The 21246-nt window shown below is 41.2% G+C and overlaps 1 protein-coding gene across 1 annotated transcript in view; it reads left to right on the top strand.

Annotated features, from left to right (window-relative positions):
- Window positions 1-5085: 5085 nt before the first annotated feature.
- shank3a (SH3 and multiple ankyrin repeat domains 3a) overlaps window positions 5086-21246 on the top strand; it is a 994510-nt gene continuing 978349 nt past the window's right edge. Inside the window, exon 1 of the mRNA XM_060842760.1 lies at window positions 5086-5142. The gene's annotated coding sequence lies outside the window, so the exon portion shown is untranslated. The remainder of the gene's footprint in view (window positions 5143-21246) is intronic.

The raw sequence follows: 21246 nt of genomic DNA, 5'->3' as shown, positions 1-21246 counted from the left end.
AGATGTGAGCGTGAGCACTGATCTAGCAAACTCTGGAAAAACAATTAGACTGGTTAACAGTTTGACTGCTGAGATTTGTGAGTTTCGGCCAAGCTATCATTTTTTTCTTTTTATTTTGTAACTATATAAAAATAAGTAAATCATTTGACCAGTTGCTCTTTTCAGGATGAGATATTAAGAAGCCGATGCCTTGAAAGCCGTTTCCTGTAGCTTAGGGTATTAAACAATTCTCTCATGGAATACTGACAGCAAACAAATATGTGGTAGGAATGATGAGTGAATATTTCATTTCTTGATTCAGTGGATGCCCAAGTAGAAGTTATCTCAAGTGTCTGTGGGCTGTGGAATGAGATAAATCAGTAGGTAGACTCTGTGACAGGGTGGTAAGAGTCTATTACATGGTAATGAGTAAATTAGCTGGGGCAGCCATAACTGTTTACCAATCTATTTCAAGTATTTAGGTGGGGGAACTGAGTGTAATTTATCTGCGTGCTGATGATACAAAGTGTGGTGGGGAAGTAAACTGTGAAGAGGGTGCAATCGTTGAAAAAGACTTAGACAGGCTAAATGATTGAACAAGAATTTGGCAGATGTAATATCATTTGGAAAAGTGTGACATTATTCACTTTTGTATTTACTGTTTCTTAATAGTTGAAGATTGGAAAATATAGACCTTTGAAGATCTATTTGTATACAAATCACAAAAATGTAATGGAGGCAAAGGAAATAATCAGAAAAAAACAAATGATAGCCTTTATTGCTGGTGCATAAAGAATTCTTACAATCATATGGAACCTTGATGAGATGTTACCTGAGTACTACATATCTTTTCTTCAGAAAGAAAACTATGTCTGCCTTGGAGGTAGTGTGACATGGGTTTACAAGTCTGATTCCTGTGTTGTTCTTGGGCTTTTGCCTGAAACGTCAATTTCGCTGCTCATTGGATGCTGTCTGAACTGCTGTGCTCTTCCAGCACCACTGATCCAGAACTTAACTAGACTGACTGGTCTATCCTATTGATAAGGATGAGAGGTGATCTCACTGATACATCAAGAAATCTTGAGGACCTTGAGAGGATAGATGATCGGTGGATGTTTCTCATGAGTGAGGGCTTGGATACTCAGAATAAAGTGTCAGCCATTTAGAACTGAGAAGAAAAGATATGTCTCCACTTAAAGGACACAAGTTCTGTACTCAAGAGCTGTGGTTTCAACACACAGAGGATACATTTTTGGATAATCCATAAATATGGGATAATGCAGGAAGGAGAAATTGAAGTGAAAATCAGCTATGATATTATTGAATTGTGAAGGAGGCTGTAGGACTGAATAGTGTTTGCTGCACCTGTATCTTATATTTTGTCTTCTTACGTAGATAGATCAAATGCCTATTGGGTTAGGATGCATGTTCTCTGTGAAAAATACATAGGATATCTATTGGGGAGGGTGTGAAAGAGGATCAATGGATGAGTAACATTTTGAAAGATGGAATGCTAAATATCTGACACATGAACAAGTTGAAAATAAATTTTCTCTGAGGTGCAGTCAGTGTGAATCTTCTGTAACATTGTTCAAAGTGTGGTATGAGATTCTTGTCACACTTCCAACGATCTTACAGAACCTTAAGGAGAGGTGGCCTTTATCTAATTCTAGTGAGTACTTCAGGTTAAATAACAATGTCAGGATTACAAGAAGTAGTGAGCTAAACCCTTGGTAATTACCTTCTTTATATAGACTTTTTTTTAAATGGTCCTTCAGGAATCCAGATCCAATCTAAGTTATTTCTTGGATGACTCAAATGGACAGCTTCTTCTCACAGATATTTTTAAACATACTCAGATTCAAACACAGCATCCTGTTTTATTCTGTAGAAGAGACTTTAGTGGCACTGCCTGGATTTTGAGCATTTGAACAATTCAATTTAAGTCCAAATCAATTGGATATTGTTGTTCAAAGTTGAATTATGTCTATCTCCAAACTCTAGCCAATGACAAATACAGCCTTATATTTAACAGAAATGGACAGAAATTCAGATTACAGTTGTCTTTTTTTATATAATGCCAAATTTCTGTGACTGGATTTCAACAGATACCAAATCAAAATTGCACAGAAAAGAAATGATTTCCAATAACTACACAAATCCACATCCACTGCACTTGGTAATAGTGAAGTGAATTATTCACAGTTTTGAAAAGCAAGTAATCCCTTCAGTTACACAGGAACAGTTCACCCCTCTTTTGTTCTAACATTCATTTACAATTAGCCTGTTTGTTCCCAAGCTCATAATGGCTGTGAAAAGTACTCTCTAGCAGTCTAGTGCTGGTGTAATTCAAATCTGAAAGCAGAAAATTATATTCTTTCAGCCACTTCCTGCACATTCCATGAGGCAGCCCAAGCTGACCTGGGCATGTTGTGTTTGTGCTGGCATAATGGAAGAATACGCCTGATAGTGGCATCAGGGAAAAAGTGAGGACTGCAGATGCTGGTGATCAGAGTCAAAACGTGTGGTGCTGGAAAAGCACAGCCGGTCAGGCAGTATCCGAGGAGCAGAAGAGTCGATGTTTCAAGCATAAGCACCCCTCCTGCAAGTTAACTCTGATAGTGGTATCAGCCAATCATCTGGTTGGTTTGATTTGTGTCACTGAAGCTGCAATGCCTGAAGGACAGCACAAGTCTTCACCGATTTCTCTTTGACAGGCATTCCCCTGCGTAACTCTGCACCACCCCATTTGAAGGGGCAGCCATCCAACGTACAGGAGGCATGCTTTTGACTCTTTTAGCCAAAGTTGGTGGACGTTTGATGGAATTTTACTAATGAGCATGTACATCCCTTCACACAATGCACAGGACTCTAACACTTCCAATCTGTGAGAGGAATGGGAGCAAATAGTGCAGTGCCTCAACACCACCAAGAAATGCTAGGAAACAGTGAGGTCTGCAGATACTGGAGATCGGTGTTGAGAGAGTGTTGCTGGAAAAGTACAGTAGGTCGGGCAGCATCCGAGGAGCAGGAAAATCGACGTTTCGGGCCGGAGCCCTCCATTAGGAATGAGGCAGGGAGCCTCCGGGGTGGAGAGATAAATGGGAGGGGGCAGAGGCTGGGGCAAGGTAGCTGAGAGTGCAGTAGGTGGATGGAGGTGGGGATAAAAGTGATAAGTCGGAGAGGAGAGTGGAGTGGATAGGTGGGAAGGAAGATTGACAAGTGGGACAGTTCATGAGGGCGGTGCAGAGCTGGAAGGTTGGAACTGAGGCGTGGTGGGGGGGAGGGGAAACGAGGAAAGTGGTGAAGTCCACATTGGTGAGCACATCTCCTACCCCTGCTGAGCAAGAAACAATGTCTGAACTGAGCCATGGCAATGGAAAGAACAGGTGTTCTGCTGAAGAGTCATCTCGACTCAAAAAGCATCAGCTTGCTGTCTCTCCATGGTTGCTGTCTGATCTGTTGCACTCTCCAGCATTTGTTGTTTCCAAGTATTCCACAGGGATTGGTTCTGGGTCCTCTTTTGTTTGTAACTTATATAAATGATTTAGATGGGAATATAGAAGGCATGGTTAGTAAGTTTGTGGATATTCTGAGAAAGAGTCACTGGAGCTGAAACATTAACTCTGATTTCTCTCCAGAGATGCTGCCAGACATGCTAAGCTTTTCCAGCAATTTGCATATTTATCTATGCAATACATCCCGTTAAAAGGGACGTGAGGAAAAGAACAATGAATTGGTAGATCCTAGGTAATCAAAGTGGAGCTTATCAGACAATTTAAAAATATACTTGAAGATACTTCATTGGAGGATTATAAAGCAAAACTTGTCACCAGCCATATAAGGCATTATTAAGACAGATGCTGAACCCCTTGAACAAAGAGAGAGGTTTTAAGGACCATTCCAAGGAAGGAGAGTAAAGGCGATAGGCAAAGAGGTTATCGCTGCCAATGATAAAGTAAAAAATTAGGTTACTCAAGCAATTAGTTGGAGGAGAGCTGACATTTTGATGGGTTTTAGGGCCCTAAAGATTGAAACTAAACATGAAAAGTTTAAAACCAGTGCAGTTCTTAACCAGGGGTCAATACCAATCAGCAACACAGGGATGTGGGTAAGTAGAGCTTGGTGCAAGCAAATGGACAGCTTTGATTAACCCTCAGTCTTAGAGTGTGAAACAGGGGAGACCAGTTAGAATTCTGTGACAGTCAAGACAAGTCTGGAACAAACAAAAGTATAGCAGAGGGTTTCAGCAGTTTCAGGTGAACTGAGGCAGTGGTACATGTGGACAATGTTACAGTATAGAAATAAATGGTTCTGTGATGGTGCAGCTTTCTGCATGGAAGTGATCTCTCTGTCAGATTTAATACCATGGTTTCTAATAGTGTGTTTCAGCCTCAGGTAGTTGATGGGGGGACAAATATAGTGAGTAGCTAGGCAACAGAGTTTGTAGTGGGTGTGAGATATAATGGCTTTGGTCTTCTTGATATTGAAGTGGAGGACATTACTGCTCATCCTCTACTGGATGACAGACCAGCAGTCCATTAGAGGAGTTGAGAGAGGGAGGGGTGAGGTAGATTTGAGCAGTGGTTTGGGCATTTGGAATCTAATGCTGAGTTTTAGGACGATGCCACTAAGTAGTAGCACGTAGATAAGAAATAGAAGAAGGTCAAAGAAAGGACTTGGGTGATGTGAAGTAATTATGTGGGAATAGGAAGGTAAGAGATTGCACTTGATTCTATGATTAACAAAAAGAAAAATGGAGTTGAGAACTGTTCTTCTCAGCTGGATGACAGTGCAAGGCGCTGGAGGAGGCCAGTGTGGTCAACCATGTGAAAGGATACAGACCAATCAAGAATGAGGAGGAGTTTCTTTGTACCTTTTTTTTACAGGCACCGTCAATTGAATTTGTGAGTTTGATAAGTGTTGTTCAATTGTGTGACAGGGGCAGGGGATTCAAAAATGGAGTTTCCTGAAAGAAGGGGTGCATCAACATGTTCTTTGAAATGGAAAGGGAGGTTAGAGATGGAATACTAGTTTGCAAGGACTTTGGGGTAATTATCACCATTCATTTAGATCACTTAACTTCTCAATTATCTTTTAATTTATAGGTTAAGGAACAACTAACCAAGAAGACCGGTTTAACTTGACTCATGCTTCTTTAAGGTAAGAGCACAGGAGAATGATTCATCTATGCTGTCGAATCTTGGGTTGTGTTGACTGATGTTGTGTGTAAAAGACTGGGACTACATGGATTATGTTATAGTATTAGATCTGTCTCCCTCTTTCCACCAGCTCTTGATCTCTGTTGATACTTGAAGAGAGCTGAGAAGCCAAGACATTGGTAGAAATCTATGAGCAGGCCAGAAAGGGGGCCTTGAAGCCAAATAACTCATAAACTGGAGGTTGAAAAAAAAATCAGACGAGAAATGTTTTCTTAAAAGGGATTTGAGGACTGGCAGGATGTACATTTTATATTTTTGCTGGCTTCTGGTTTCACCATAGTTCAAATGCAGATGGTTTCCTGCTTAAGATTTAAAGTCACACATTTGAAGTACTTTGTAGGTTTTATGGTTTGATGTTTACTCGCGAAGAGCAATCAAAAAGGTTGATGAAATTTGGTGCTTTTACTGCAGGGGTCTGTAATATAAAGGGGAAGAAGTTATGATTACTCTGCACTGAGCCTTAGTTAGATCTCATCTTGAACACTGTTTTTGTATTGGACTCAGTAATTCAAAAAGCATACGGTGACCTTGGAGTAGTTGAAGTGCAGCCTTACATAACTGAGACAGGAGCTTAGAGAGTGAAGTCATGAAGAAGAGTTTGCTTGATTTAGGAATACATGGTGATTCTTGGCTAAGTCCGAGTTACGTTGAGGTTTTGGAGGGATTGACACCATTAAGATTATCAGGTTTTCTCACTATATTGTGCAAACATCGTCTTAGTGAGTTTTGAGAAGATTTTTAGCTCAGGTTGAGGTTTTGGATGTAGGTTTGCTCACTGAGCTGCAAGATTCATTTCCAAACGTTTTGTTACCTTATGAGGTAACACCTTCAGTGGGCCTCAGGTGAAGCAATGCTGAAGATTTCTGCTTTCTATGTATATGTTTGGGTTTCTTTGGGTTGGTGATGTCATTTCCTGTGGTGATGTTATTTCATGTGGTGAAGTCACTTCCTGTTCCTTTTCTCAAGGTGTGGTAAATGGGGTCTAACTCAATGTGTTTGTTGATAGAGTTCCAGTTGGAATGCCATGCTTCTAAGAATTCTCGTGCATGTCTTTGTTTGGCTTGTCCTAGGATGGATATGTTGTTCCAGTTGAAGTGGTGTCCTTCCTCATCCATATGTGAGGATACTAGTGAGAAAGGGTCATGTCTTTTTGTGGCTAGTTGATGTTCATGTATCCTGGTGGCTAGTTTCTGCCTGTTTGTCCAATGTAGTGTTTGTTACAGTCCTTGCACGGTATTTTGTAAATGACATTGGTTTTGCTTGTTGTCTGTACAAGGTCTCATAAAACATACAAATGGAAAGCAGGAATTTTCAGCAGTGCTTTGTCTGAGGCCCACTGAAGATGTTAACTAGGAAGGTAATGAAGCGTCTGGAAATGAATCTTGCAGCTCAGCGAGCATACCTACATCCAAACATCTTCTTATTAGTCCGCCCCTATGGTGTTTGTCTCATCTGATTTCAGCCTCACCTTACCCAAAGCAACCCCTGAACAAATCACCACTCAATAGGTATTCACTCAACCAAACCTAAGAGAATGGGCTGTACTGTTGGAGCAGCCTCCCTCCACCCCAGCTCTGGAAACATGCAGTATACCAATACATCATGATGAGGAGAGGAAGATGGAAGCTTATTAAAGACACTTGAGTAGCACTGATGACAGAGCACTGCCAGTTATTTTATCCTTCTTTTATAAATGGCAAGGCTTTCATTTTACATCTGGTTGTTTGTCTCTCTAAGCCATAACATCGGTGGGTCCTGCAGATCCCTGTTCTCAGGTAAAGTCACTCACACCCCTCCCCCATCCCCAACCCAACAGGCTGTAGTTATTTTCTTCCCCATTGCATACTTCCAATCTCTAGCACAATTGAAGGTAATATTGAGCTGTCCTCATCCAGAGGTCTGCAGCCTTCACCTCTGTGAGCTTCCAAATATTAAAAGCCCCCTTCCTGGTAGTCCTTGCATAAATCCCATTGGCTTTGTACCCCCTCAGCTCCCCACCTAAGCCATGCACTTGTCCACAGCTTCCCTCACAGCCCCTGGCATCTGAGGTGACCATGCCAGCTGTGATCATACAGTGTCCCTCTTGATGCCAGAGTGCACATGACCACAAAAGAACCTCCTTCAAGCACAACCCCCTTCCCATCTAAACTTGACCATGTGTTCCCCTTGTAGATACTGTTGGTCCACTTCCCCCCTCAATCTGGAGCCCCCAACCCCAAGAACAACTTGTAAAATCTGCTTCCTGTTGCAATGGCTCTCCTTATCCCTCCCGTCAGCTTTTTCTCATATTTTCTGTGGACAGGGCTGATGGAACGACCATGTTCCACCACTTCGAGTGACCAAACTGGACAATTCTGAATGAGGGGAGTGCTGACTGGTGTCTGTGCACCTCCCAGAGAACATTAGCTCTAACCCCCTCAGAGTTAGAGGACTTACCATGACCCATTCAGAGGCATGGAACCACTGACTGCGAACACTCCAACTGGATGCCTGACTCTGGTCAATCCCCTAACCTGGCTTTGGAAGCTGCGCTTGACATAATGCACCAGCAGCCTCCGAGAACCTTGGTCAGGACTATTCTCCTAGCAGCTTGATACATGAATGTCTGCTGTTGTGAGTTTGTCACATAAGCTATTGGCACACAGTGCAGGTGTGACATTGGCATAGCACACTGCCATACAGCAAGTTGTGTACCCCCTTGACAGCGCACTGCTGACCAGTAACTGACTACATTCCAGAACTTCAGCTCTCCTGCTCCTCAGATGCTGCCTGGCCTGCTTTGCTTGTCCAGTGCCACACTTTTCGAACGCTGACCAGTAAGGCAAGCTGCCTGGCTTTATGACTGTGCTCATTGCGAGGAAGTAGGTAGGTGCTAAGCAAGTGAGCAATAAGAGAGCAAATGAATAGCCCTGTGATGCAGCCTGGTCCAGTCCATGAGTCGCGTGCCTGATTGCACACAAAAAGCATCCCTACTCTAAACGTTCAATTCTAGTTAGCAGTGCATCCTGCAATGCAAGTTTATGCTTCCAGTACATGTTGCCAGTGTATTGGAGAGGTGTTAGCAAATGCCAATGTTTGTGGAGGAGTGGTGCGTGTTTCTAATGCCTGTAGGTGATGCCCTGAGATTGGCAGTCTGGTCCTAAGTAACGTGGAGGTCCCTCTGAACAGGCAGTGAGCTGAAGTCAGTACTGTTCATGTTACACATTAATGATCTGGAACTGAAGGCATTGTTGCTAACTTGTCAGATACAAAGATAGGTGGAGAGACAGGTAGTGTTGAGGAGGTGGAAGGGCTGAAAAAGGACTTGGACAGACTTGGAGAGTGGGAAAAGAAGTGGCAAATGTGGGAAAGAGTGTGTTTACGCACTTTGATAGGAAGAATAGAGAGGCATGGAGTATTTTCTATTGGAAAAGGCTTCAGAAATTTGAAGCACAACAGGTCATAGGGATCTTGGTTCAGGATTCCCTTGAGGTTAACATATGGGTTTAGTTGACGGTTAGGAAGGCAAATGCAATGTTAGTGTTCATCTAGAGAGGGTGAGGATACAAAAGCAGGTACATACTGTTGTGGCTGTACAAGGCTCCGATCGGGAAATTGTGAGCAGTTTGTGGCACCTTATCTAAGAAAGGATGTGCTAACCTTCGAGGGTTCCAAAGGAGATTTACAAGAATGATCCTGAGAATGAAGAGCTTGTCATATGAGGAGTGGTCGATGACTCTGGGTTTGTGTTTGGTGAAGTTTAAAAGGATGAAGTGGGATTTGATTGAAACTTACCGAAAACTAAGAGGCTTGGATAGAGTGGACCCAGAGAAGATGTTTTCACTAGTAGGAGAAATGAGGATCTAAGGGCACAGCCTCAGAGTGAAGGGATGACCCTTTAGAACTGAGATGGGGAGGAATTTCTTCAGCCAGAGGGTGGAGAATCTGTGGAACACATTGCCACAGAGGACTGTGAAGGCCAAGTCATTGCATATATTTATGACAGAGATAGATAGGTTCTTGATTAGTCAGGTGAACAAAGACTACAGGGAGGAAGCAGGAAAATGATGTAGAGGAACACATCAGCCATGATTGAATGGTGGACCAGACGTGATGGGCTGAATGGCCTAATTCTCTTTCCCGTATGACTACTACCTTGAATATCTCCTGGCCTTTTCACTGATGTTTATATCTCATTAAAGAATTTCATAAATATGTTTTTAGATTAGATTCCAACCAGTGTGGAAACAGGCCCTTCAGCCCAACAAGTCCACACTGACCGTCCGAAGAGTAACCCACCCAGACCCATTTCCCTCTGACTAATGCACCTAATACTATGGGCAATTTTAGAATGGCCAATTCACCTGACCCGCACATCTTTGTACTATGGGAAGAGACCACACGGACACAGCGGAGAATAGGTAAACTCCACAGTGGCAGTCACCCGAGGCTGGAATCGAACCTGGGTCCCTGGCGCTGTGAGGCAGCAGTGCTAGCCACTGTGCCGCCTGTTTTAGTGGTTAGTTTTACAGACACACTGTGGATTAAACAAATTCTCCTCCATCACCTGTCTCCTGACTGTTTTAATTATTTTCCCATTAATTTGAAGCTGCGCACATTGTTTATAGATTTTTGACTCCGAGTTGAGATTCCAGCAACACATCTGCGCCATCATTAAGACTACCCATTTTCACCTGTGCAGCAACATAGAACTCTGTTTCTGCCTCAACCCATCTGATTAAAAAAAAACTCATCCATAAACCTGTCTTCTTTATTCCTGACTATTTCAACATCCTCCTAACTGGCCTCCCATATTCTACTCTCTGTTAACTTAAGGCTTGGCATTGTTGTCCTATATTCCCTTGCCTGCCAGAGGTTGATGGATTGTCTGCTGGAAGTATTTAAAAATGATCACCAGATTTGTTAGGATATATAGTGAAGCAATCAGCATCAAAATAATATAGTTGTTAAACGTCATGTGAGAACAAAATCAGAAAACACTTCTTTCATGTCGTAGTGGAAATGTAGAACTGTATTTCACAAATTATGGGTGGCATGGTGGCACAGTGGTTAGCACTGCTGCCTCACAGCGCCTGTAGACCCGGGTTCAATTCCCGACTCAGGCGACTAACTGTGTGGAGTTTGCACGTTCTCCCCGTGTCTGCGTGGGTTTCCTCCGGGTGCTCCGGTTTCCTCCCACAGTCCAAAGATGTGCGGGTCAGGTGAATTGGCCAGGATAAATTGCCCGTAGTGTTAGGTAAAAGGGGGTAAATGTAGGGGTATGGGTGGGTTGCGCTTCGGCGGGTCGGTGTGGACTTGTTGGGCCGAAGGGCCTGTTTCCACACTGTAAGCAATCTAATCTAATCTAAAAAGTGCAGGGTTGCACGAGCTTCTGAGACTGAGATTCACAGATTTCTCTTGGGGAAAGGGATCAAGGCATATGGAATAAATGTGGGAAAAGAGTTGAAGTACCCATCTAGTTGAATGGCCAATTAACTGGAAAGGTTGAGTAACCTCATGTTGTTCCTGTATTCCTGGGTTCATTACAACCTATTTGTTAGATTAGATTAGATTACCTACAATGTGGAAACAAGCCCTTCATCCCAACAAGTCCACACAGACCCTCTGAAGAGTAATCCACCCAGACCCATTTTCCTCTGACTAAAGCACTTAACATTATGGACGATTTAGAATGGCCAATTCACCTGACCCACGCATCTTTGGACTGTGGGAGGAAACCGGAGCACTTGGAGGAAATCCAAGCAGACACGGGTAGAATGTGCAAACTCCACACCGACAGTCGCCTGAGGCTAGAATCAAACCTGGGTTCCTGGCACTGTGAGGCAGCAGTGATACTGTGCCACCATATTTGGCTCTGTTTAATCTAACAAAAGCTAATCTAACTAGGGGGATCTCACTGAGGTCAATTTTCCTTCTCTGCTCAGCTATGTTTCTTAATCAATGATGCCATCACTATCTTTCTTTGATTGGTGTAATGTATTAATATGCAGATCTTGAGCCTTTTGTCCTCAATTTCTAGGGCTTAATTTTTAGAGGAAGAGGTGTTTTGCTGTAATGGGGTACTTCATAATACAGGCTGATAATATTACTGGACAAGTCAAATCCCAGACTGATATCTAATGTTATAGATTTTTTTTAATTTGAAGAGGTGGTCTTTCACTGAAACATGTGCATGCAGTGTTGCAGATTTGTTTTTTTACAATAGAACAGAGGTTTATAATGTAAAAGGAAAGAAGATAAACTAAACTAAGCTGTTTACATATAATTAATCTGAAAGATTTTGAAACAGACTGTAAAAATATAATCTAGTCTATTCCAACACCATATTTTCACAGTACTCAAACAACACAGAGAATTCATGTCTCTGTCATATCTATAGGTTCCTTTCAATTCCTCATCTTGAGAGTTTGGTAACCCCAGCCCTGATTAGTCATGCAATGGAGCGTAGACTTTCTCAGTGTAAAGTAACACCTTCCAGGTTCTAACCAATTCCTTCTGGCCCGGAACTTCCACACTAAATCCCCGAGCTTAAGCTACCTGTTTCTGAACAGTTCCAAACCAACAACTATCTCTGTAAGAAACTTTCAAGCATCAGACTTCAATAACTTGAAACTAAAAACTTTCCCACCTATTGGTTTTTCTCTAAAGAAAATTAAATCAATTCCTGATCCTTCTAACTGAAAGCAAGCTAATGCTTTTCAATGTTCATTTTGTCCAATTCATAAAATTCTCTCAATGTAAACAAATTCTCATTATCACTCCAGGATCTCGCATTGCCAAATTCCACCCCAACCGCATTTACAAGTTTGCTGATGACACCACTGTTGTAGTTCAGATTTCACACAATAATGACACAAGATACAGGTGAGAGAGTGCTTAATGAGATGGTGCAAAGACAACAATCTCTCTATCAGCGTCAGCAAAATGAAGGAGCTGGTCATTGACTTCAGGAAGTGGAGTGGAGGGCATGCCCCTGTCTGTATCAACACTGAGTTGGAGATGGTCGAGAGCATCAAGTTCCTGGGAATGATGATCGCCAACAATCTCTCCTGGTCCATCAATATTGACACAATGGTCAAGAAAGCACAACAATGTCTGTACATCCTCAGGAGGCTAAGGACATTTGGCATGTCCCCAAGGACTCTGACCAATTTTTTTTACATGCACCATAGAAGGCATCCTATCTAGATGCATCGTAGAGTCGTATGACAACTGCTGTTCCCAAGATTGCAAAAACTACAGCGTCAGGAACACAATTGCAGTCCATCACACAAACCAGCCTTCCATCCATTGAATCTGTCTATACTTACCACTGCCTCAGGAAAGCAAACAGTATAATCAAGGACCCCTCCCACCCTGGGTATAATCTCTTCCACCCTCTTCCGTCAGGCAGAAGATGTAAAGGTTTGAAAACACACATGAAAAATTTCCAGAACAGCTTATTCCTTCCTGTTGTCAGACTTTTGAATGGCCCTCTCAAATTTTAATTCTGATCTCTCTCTCTGCACCTTCTCTGCAGCTGTATCACTGTAACCTGCACTCTGTTCTGCTGCCCTTGATGCACTTTGTATGGTACATGCATATATAGCATGCAAAACACCACTTTTCACTGTATCTCTGTACACGTGACAACAATAAATCAATCAACCTTTCACTCTCATTCTGATTTTTAAAAAATCATGGCTCCAGAAATGCTGACAAGTTAGTTATTAAGCCTCCTCATAAACACACTCCAAAACCCATATGCCATGAATTTAAAATCCAAACTCTAAACTAAATAATATTAAAGTGTATATATAAATCATTCATTTCACATCGCAGGAAAGCAAAATAAAATCAATATCAGAAAAATGATGCAAAGATGAAAGATGAAAAATATATTGGGTAGATTGGGTGGAAGAGGGCGGAGGAGAGTTATGGAGACTGTAGAGTTGGGACAGAAAGAGGTAGTGATCAGGGCCATCTACTGCACCTCTGTTCTGCTGGTGCTAATTGGCTGGTGGCATACAGAGGTAGGACCTCTGACCTTAAAGAGAGGGGGTGCTCCAAGATCCAGGCAGTTAGCTGCCTGATGAGCATTTCATCAGGACTGTCCGAAGTGGTGAGGGCCCAACAGAGTTTTCACACATTCCCAACTGGTGAATAAAGCCCATCGACTCATACAACAGGTCAAGGCAGTCCCAAGGAAGAGCCCTCACACCATTGAAATATCCTAATGAACGTGTTTTTACTGTTAATGTCAGTGATGTTGATTATTCAGATCTGGTACAATGAAATGAAATTCATCTTGTGCAGAGATCAGAATAGGCAATAGCAAGTTGGTTGGAGGTAGGCAGAGCTCAAAGCAGACAGCCGATTCATCATTGCCTGCTCCAGCTGTGCTAGCCCCACGATGAATTTCAAACTCCTGCATATCTGCAATCTTTATGCATTGTGAATGATTATGTAATCTTCCATTGCCAGGAGAAACATTAAAGCTAATTTGTTGAATTGCCTTTTTCAGGGAATGGCTGCTGATGCATCAGTTTCAGAATAGCTGCATGTTTTATCGCAAAATAGAAAGGATTTCCTTTGTAGCTGATCATCTTTTTCTATTTTACTTCAGTAATTGAACAAAAAATTTCCTCCCGCTTCCAAATCCCAAAGGTTAAAACTTTCACCGGTCTTAGTCATAGCTTAGAAAACATCTCAGTCAGTGGTTCCGAACCTTTTGAATTTTCTAGCCGAGAGTGTAGTTAGGTGGATGTTAGGTGTTGAGTACAGGTAGCCCCTGCTATGTGAAAGAAGAGCATTCCCAGGAAAGCTTTCGTAAGCCAAAAATGGATTAAAGCGAAGCTGCATGATTTATATGGGGAAAAGTCTTGCCGTTTTTCGCAAAAGCGAAAATCCTCTTTGGATTCAAGAAAACAGCTAATCATGTAAGTCTTTCTTAAAAGTGAAATTGCATGAAGAGGAGGTTCAAAAAGCGGGGATACTGTACGGTCAAGATTGATCAGTGGATTTTTAACACCAAAAGTATTCAGGGAAATGGGGATAGAGCAGAAAAGTGGAATTGAGGCATCGAACAATCATGATCTTATTGAATAGTGGAGTAGGCTCAAGGAAATAGCTTTCCCGTTCCCCCTTCACTTAATGTTCTTATGCTCCCTTCCACTATGATTGTACTGCTTGATCACATTGGATATCTATTTATACAGATTCTTAACACACCTCAGAATTACATAAATATTTCAGAGGCTTTTAAGTGTCATGATTTCTCTTCAGGTTATTTTGACAATCAGCTCAGGATCTCAAAACCTAATCAGATGACTTGTGTTGTAGGGGTGGGTTGGTTGAGACAGGAAAGTTGCCCAGAGATTCCTCACTGATCTTTAGCAAGTGTGGTGGGATTTCTTTCATTCCCCTGTAAGGATATACCAGCCTCTGGATAACATTCTCTTCCAAAAAGGTAGCATCTTCAATAATGTGGCGCTTTCTTCATTGGAAGGCAGGATAGTATACTCAAGTCCTGGAGTGGGGCTTGATCATCAGAATCTCTAACTCAGAGTGGCAAGTGCTAGCACTGGAACCAAGCTAACACTTGATTACAAATGGAAATACACATTGGCGCTCAAACAGAGACCTTTGGTAAGGCTTGGACTCACTGCTTTCATTTTCGGTTTCCAACATTTTACTGAGTTGCCTGTATATCACAGGCTGAAACTTCCTAAACACTTCCTGTTGAAGCCTTTTGTAAGTTTTCATCATGCCAGCTGAGTGAAATGTTTGCCTGCTCCGTGAATTACTTCACATCTGTTCTTTAGCCAGGTATGAGTCATTGGAAAAGGCGAGCAAGGAACAATCACAGAAAAAATAATCTCATTCAAACGTACATAAGTGACGGCCGGGGAAAACCATCTGCTCTACCAAAGCTGTCACATTCAGTCTTGTTGCAATTTAGTATCCCAGTTCCTTATGCTCCTATTACTCTCCATTAAATGCCATGTTGTCTCCTGCAGAGGCAAAATTTCAAGAACAGAACAAAGACTATGAATCCAAATGAAGTCCCAAATGTAAGCAGGAGAGTATAATAACTGGGATTTCCATCTCTTATGATTGAGCAGGAAAATAGCTTTCATGAAATGAGGCCTAGGTACTCTTGGCCTTCCAAGCTTTTATTTGAGTTAAACTTAGAACTAAAAGCCAATAATTTTGTAGCTGTCAAAACCTACATAATTCTTCACTTGCCATACCTATTTTCTTTTTCAAACTGTAAACCTGCTTGGAGATGTTATTATGTACCTCAGGAATAGGTGGGCCTACAACCCAGGCCTTCTAGCTCAGATGTAGGGACACTACCACTGCACCACAAGAGACCCTTGTACATTGTAATTGCTTTTAGGCTTCGAGATGTTTTAATCGACCTGTTCAGATGTATTATGAAACATCTCTGGAGCAGGTGGGACTTGAACATCCTGGCTACTAATGCACCACAACTGCCTTTGAACATAGTAATTTTTTTTAAATCTTGGAAGTGCTGTCTCACACAATCAAATGATGTTTTTCTCACTATCAAATTACCTGTGCCAATTGTCCCCTATGGTTGCACATTGTAAATGGCAGCAAATATTTGCAAATTAATTCTTCTGACATCATTGATTTACAAGTATATGTACAATTATCCTCTATTTTCCCACAGGTATGCAGGATAGGAGATCATCTTTAACTGTCCTTGGTACATATTTACATCAATTTGACCTGTGAGACCTTGCCAAAGACAGGGAAAGATGGGAACAATAAATGCATCCTATCAGCAAGAATACTGTAGAGGCACCAAAGTGCAATGTTCTTCTCCTTATAAAGTAGCAGTTGATCTAAATTGCCATGAACAATGCTCAACAAATCACTGTTAGAACATAAACCACTAGATATACCAAATAAAAGATACAACTGGACAGCCACCCAACATTTGTTTATAAATACCTGATTTGCAGCTTAAATGGTTCAGTGACCCTACTGATAGAAGTAAGGACTTACTGTGCATATACATAGCACTTATCACAATGTCAGGGACGACTGCAAATGCTTCACAGCCAAGAAAGTACTTTTAAGTTGGAGTCAATATTGCAACACACATGTTGCAGTTATTGGTACATTTTAGTGGCTCCTCAACTATGCAATAGTTATATTGCACTCACCAGCTTATCTCCTCCATCGCCAAACACTTACCACCCGACGCCTGGAGGAAGCACGCCTCATATTCCACCTTGGGACCCTGCAAACACATGGGATCAATGTGGATTTCACCAGTTTCCTCATTTCCCCTCCCCCCCCACATTATCCCAGTCCTCAGCCTCCAACTCAGCACCTCCCTCCTGACCTGCCCATCACCTTTCCCATCTATCCACTCCACCCTCCTCTCTGACCTAATACCTTCTCCCTCACCTTCATCTATCAATTGCTTTCTCAGCTACCTTCACCCCCACCCCCCACCTCCAACCTCACCCCACCTCCCATTTATCTCTCAGTCCCCTGACCCACAAGCTTCATTCCTGATGATGCCTGAAATGTTGATTCTCCTGCTCCTCGGATGCTGCCTGACCTGCTGTGCTTTTCCAGCAACTTCTGATTTTGTTTCTGATTTCCAGCATCCCAGTTCTTTCAGTTTTGTAAATTAAGTCAAATTCTGAGCCAAATTTGCAAAAAATCTACTGCTGAATTTTGAAGGTTGAATTTCAGCAATTGTGCCTGTAATGATTAACTTTTGTTCAGAGAGTGCCTTATCCATTTAAAGGGATACAATATTTATTTAAGGCAGTGCGATTATTTTGGACAAAATAGCAATGCTAACGAGCTATACAGTTGGAACGCTTTCGGGATCCTTTCTAGTGTCAGAGTAGGATATCAATAGGCCCCCTGACCATTGGACTACTGCTAGCTCTTAATTTCACCAAATGCAATGTTATTCATTTGACTCTTAGAAACCACAGAATTGTGGAATGTTTACAGCACAGAAGGCCCAATATGGCTGCACCAGGTACTCCGGTCCCTATCCCTCCCATTAACTTCACGTCTCTTGATATTTTGCACTTTGGGCTATGAATCTGGCACTGAACTGTTCCATAAAATGTACAACTTTTTCCTTGCTACTATCAGTTCTGCAGAAGTGTCACAGGATCTGAAACATGAACTCTGATTAGAGTGGTGCTGGAAAAGCACAGCAGATCATGCAGCATCCAAGGAGCAGGAAAATCGTCATTTCAGACAAAAGCCCTTCATTAGGAATACCTGACCTGCTGTGCTTTTCCAAGGCCATTCTAATCTTGACTCTAATCTCTAGTATCTGCAGTACCCACTGTCGCCTTTCCATTCACAGATACTGCCAGACCTGCTGACATTTTCTAACAACTTCTGTTTTTGTTTCTGATTTCCATAATCCTAGTTCTTTCAGTTTTTTTTAGTCCATTCCAATCCAACAGGTCACAGAATTACTGAAGCCAGAGACATACTCATCTTAATTGCACAAGGGGAGTTAAATGACAGTCATGGCAGTGATCTTTTGTTGTGTCCCATGCACATGCTCTGTTCACTGGAAGTTTTTGTTTTGAGCTTTTGAAGTTCACCCTTTTTCTAATGAACTGAAACTTTACTTTTTCTTGGCTCAGTGTTGAAGTTTTGCTCAGCAGTGCATGGTGCAGCACACAATTATAACAGAGAATCTCAAGGCTAGAAATATTCTTAGCTCCGGCTGGTCTGATGGTGGTTCTAACTGAAGATCGGAAGCCCAGATGGGAACCATTAATCAAAATCAACAAATTTATTGATTGACCACTAAATGAAGTAATTAGCAATAAGTCTTCACTTTGCTTCTGATTCATGTTAAAGTAAAAGATACACAATGTGAATAACACGCAGATTGACAGACTAATGACACTGCATCAAAAGCATCACTTTCACTCTAATTATTGTGGTAATTTGTAACTGCACAGATCTACAATAGTCTGTTCTTAACAACATCTCTCTCTCTGTATCAGTCTCTCTGTCCCTGTCTCTCTCAGATTGCATATCCAATGTCTTAATGATCGGTCTATATTTCTGCCAAATAGAAAAACTGACTTCTTCTTGAGAGAAGTTTGCTTGTGCTATTCACAAGAATTCTATATATTCCTCTTTCTGTTTTGCTAGCTCTTTGTTTCTGTTTGTGAATACTGATCACCTTCTGCCTCCAGGCTGCTTTTGTGCCTTGTGCATGACTTTTATATTTTAACTTCCTGTTGGCAATGCTTCCAGGTCAAGGGGGAGCAATATTTTTTGCTTTCCAAGAAGATAAGAATTGATCCCATTAAAATTGGTACAAACTTTTAAAATATTCATTAAACATTCTTAAAAGCAATCACAGATTCTATGGAGAGTGTAAATGAATTGCAACTTTACTGCACTGCTTTGAGATCAAACGTAATTATACTGTGAAAATATAATGTTGACACTTGTTAAATGAAAAATGAGAATATGTGCCAATGTCACCAATATATTGATATTGGAGTCAGTCAATCAGTTTACTATTGCTAAAAGTCTTTGTGCTGAATAGTCTTCACAGTGTGAAACTCTTGAATTGCTTTGCATTTCTATGATTTGCCAGATATTCCGTCACTACCGAAAAAAAAGATTCTTCTGTGAATTCACTATTGTTTTAAAGGGAGTGCTCTTCTCCTTGGAAGAGCTTGAGGAATGGTTTCAGTTTCTGATCATGCACCTGGAGTGATTCACTGTGTGTCAATGTGTCATTTCATGAGACATCTGACTCCGAGAAAACCTTGTACAATATAGGACAGATTCTGTTGAAAGATCTGTGTTGTTGAGGTGATCCTGAATGGCAGTCAACAAAACCTTTCAAGTTGAGTTATAAGTGAGGTTATAAATCTTAATTGCTCATCTATTTGTAAGAATCCATGTTTGCGTTGGGTTTTGTGGATCTCTGTCTTTGAATAATGTAGCAAAGCTCTCATTAACCATGGGAAAAGGTTAGATTTCCCTCACCACTGAATTGTTGATTAATGTAAGGTCAAATTCTGATGACTAATCAGGTTTGGATGCAGTAACCATAACCAAAACACCATTCAGTGCTTACATATCCTACTGTAACACATTTTCTCAAAGTGACCTATTGGGGTTACAAGTAAAAGTTTTCATTTTTAATATTTCGGCATAGCCTTTGCCTGTGAGGCTTTTCTTGCTGCAAATTGTTGATAAGGGATTGCAGTCTGTTGTGTATCCTATTCACTGTCATGTTTTCTCATTTGTCTTTTGTAGTTATATTATCTTAAGGACTGCATAGATTGTAATGAACTCTTATAATAAGATGACTATTTCCTCTCAAAATTCTTATGTGCTGCTTCTAGACTTCAGTTTCACTCATCACCTATATGGCTTTCTCTAGAGCCAAACTTCCGGTTTTCTGTAATATATCTGATAAAGTGTCATCAATAGTTCAACAATGTTTCTGTCTCTTATGAACCTGACTTTAAATCTCAATAGTCACATTTCTCAACTAATGTCATTAGAGTATTAATGAAAATATCTATGGCTTCTGATGGATGCTGGTTATTTTTCTTCCTTAGCCTTGCTCGTTCAAGACTTTTTTTTTGTTCTAAGGTTAACATAATTGTCAAAAGCCTTCATTACTACTTCAAAACAATCTGATGTTTATTTTACATTTTAATGAGCTTTAACATTGTCAGATATGTTCCCAATTGTATTAAAACATTTCATCTAATTTGGAAGCTATTCCATATCCTAAAAAATGTTTTCTCCAGGATGTCCACCTCTGTTTGTTTGATTCATCTCTGAAAATGACATCTTCCTGGCAATATTATTTCTAATGTCATGACTTTATAATGTGAATATTTTGTAATGTGATTATATATTTTCCTTGCCTAAAAGCTTTTCAGCTTTGAAGTAATAACTGTTCAGCTGTTCCATGCTGTTGTAGTGAAGGTTTCTGTGCTTTAAATGAAACCTTCCTGCATCTTCATCCAAAATGCAGAAGGCTCCCATCTTTCTTACAACTTTTCACATTGAATCACATCAAGTGCAATCTAAATAAACAAGTTGCATTTGCTTATGCGTTTGTCTGCACAAATCTCACAGCCAAGGCTTTAATAATGATGCCCTTTTTAATGACATTTTTTTCAAAGCTGATAGCTGCTATCTGCAGCTTTAATAAAGATTCCCATTGCTTTTTTAGTTTTCCTCCTGAATGATTTCTGCTGTAATCAGCTTTGATAAATGCTTCTTGGTTTTACAATAGTTTTAACAATGGATCTCCTGCCTTTTTGGTGGCCTTAACAAAGTCTGATAACTTTCTCCTCCTTTTAGCAAGGTGGCACAGTGGTTAGCACTGCTGCCTCACAGTGCCAGAGACCCGGGTTCAATTCCCGCCTCAGGTAATTGACTGTGTGAAGTTTGCACATTCTCCCCGTGTCTGCGTGGGTTTCCTTTGTGTACTTTGGTTTCCTCCCACAGTCCAAAAATGTGCAGGTTAATGGCCATGCTAAATTGCCTGTAGTGTTAGGTAATGGGATAAATGTTGGGGAATGGATCTGGGTGAGTTGCGCTTCAGCGGGTCAGTGTGGACTTGTTGGGCTGAAGGGCCTATTTCCACACTGTAAGTAATCTAAGGAATCTAATCTAGACTCTCTCTGCATAGACTTTGAATATTTCATTTTATCACATAAATTCTGGCTTCACTTTGTCCCTGGTTCTGTAACCTCAGCTTGAATTGTTTCTGTGATCCATGATTTCCTTTCCTGTATTTCCTATGCCTTATAGTGCCCATTGGCTATGGCATTGATACTTGGTCTGAGCTGTAAGTACAGTTCCAATAACTTTTTTTTTAAAGCTTTCCCTCACCAACAAGATCATGAGCTGGGTTTAGAGGAAATGCAGCTCTCTGCCATTCAAACTGCCAATCTAGTGCCATCCAATTCAATATTTTACATTGAACAGAATAGATTTAATGCCTCATCTAAAAGGTAGTGTCTCCAACAGCGCAGCTCTCCCTTATTTC

The sequence above is a fragment of the Hemiscyllium ocellatum genome, chromosome 23 (assembly GCF_020745735.1).
Source record: "Hemiscyllium ocellatum isolate sHemOce1 chromosome 23, sHemOce1.pat.X.cur, whole genome shotgun sequence".
NCBI lineage: Eukaryota > Metazoa > Chordata > Chondrichthyes > Orectolobiformes > Hemiscylliidae > Hemiscyllium > Hemiscyllium ocellatum.
The sequence above is the reverse complement of the archived record's forward strand: the minus strand, read 5'-3'. Positions and strand labels throughout refer to the sequence as shown.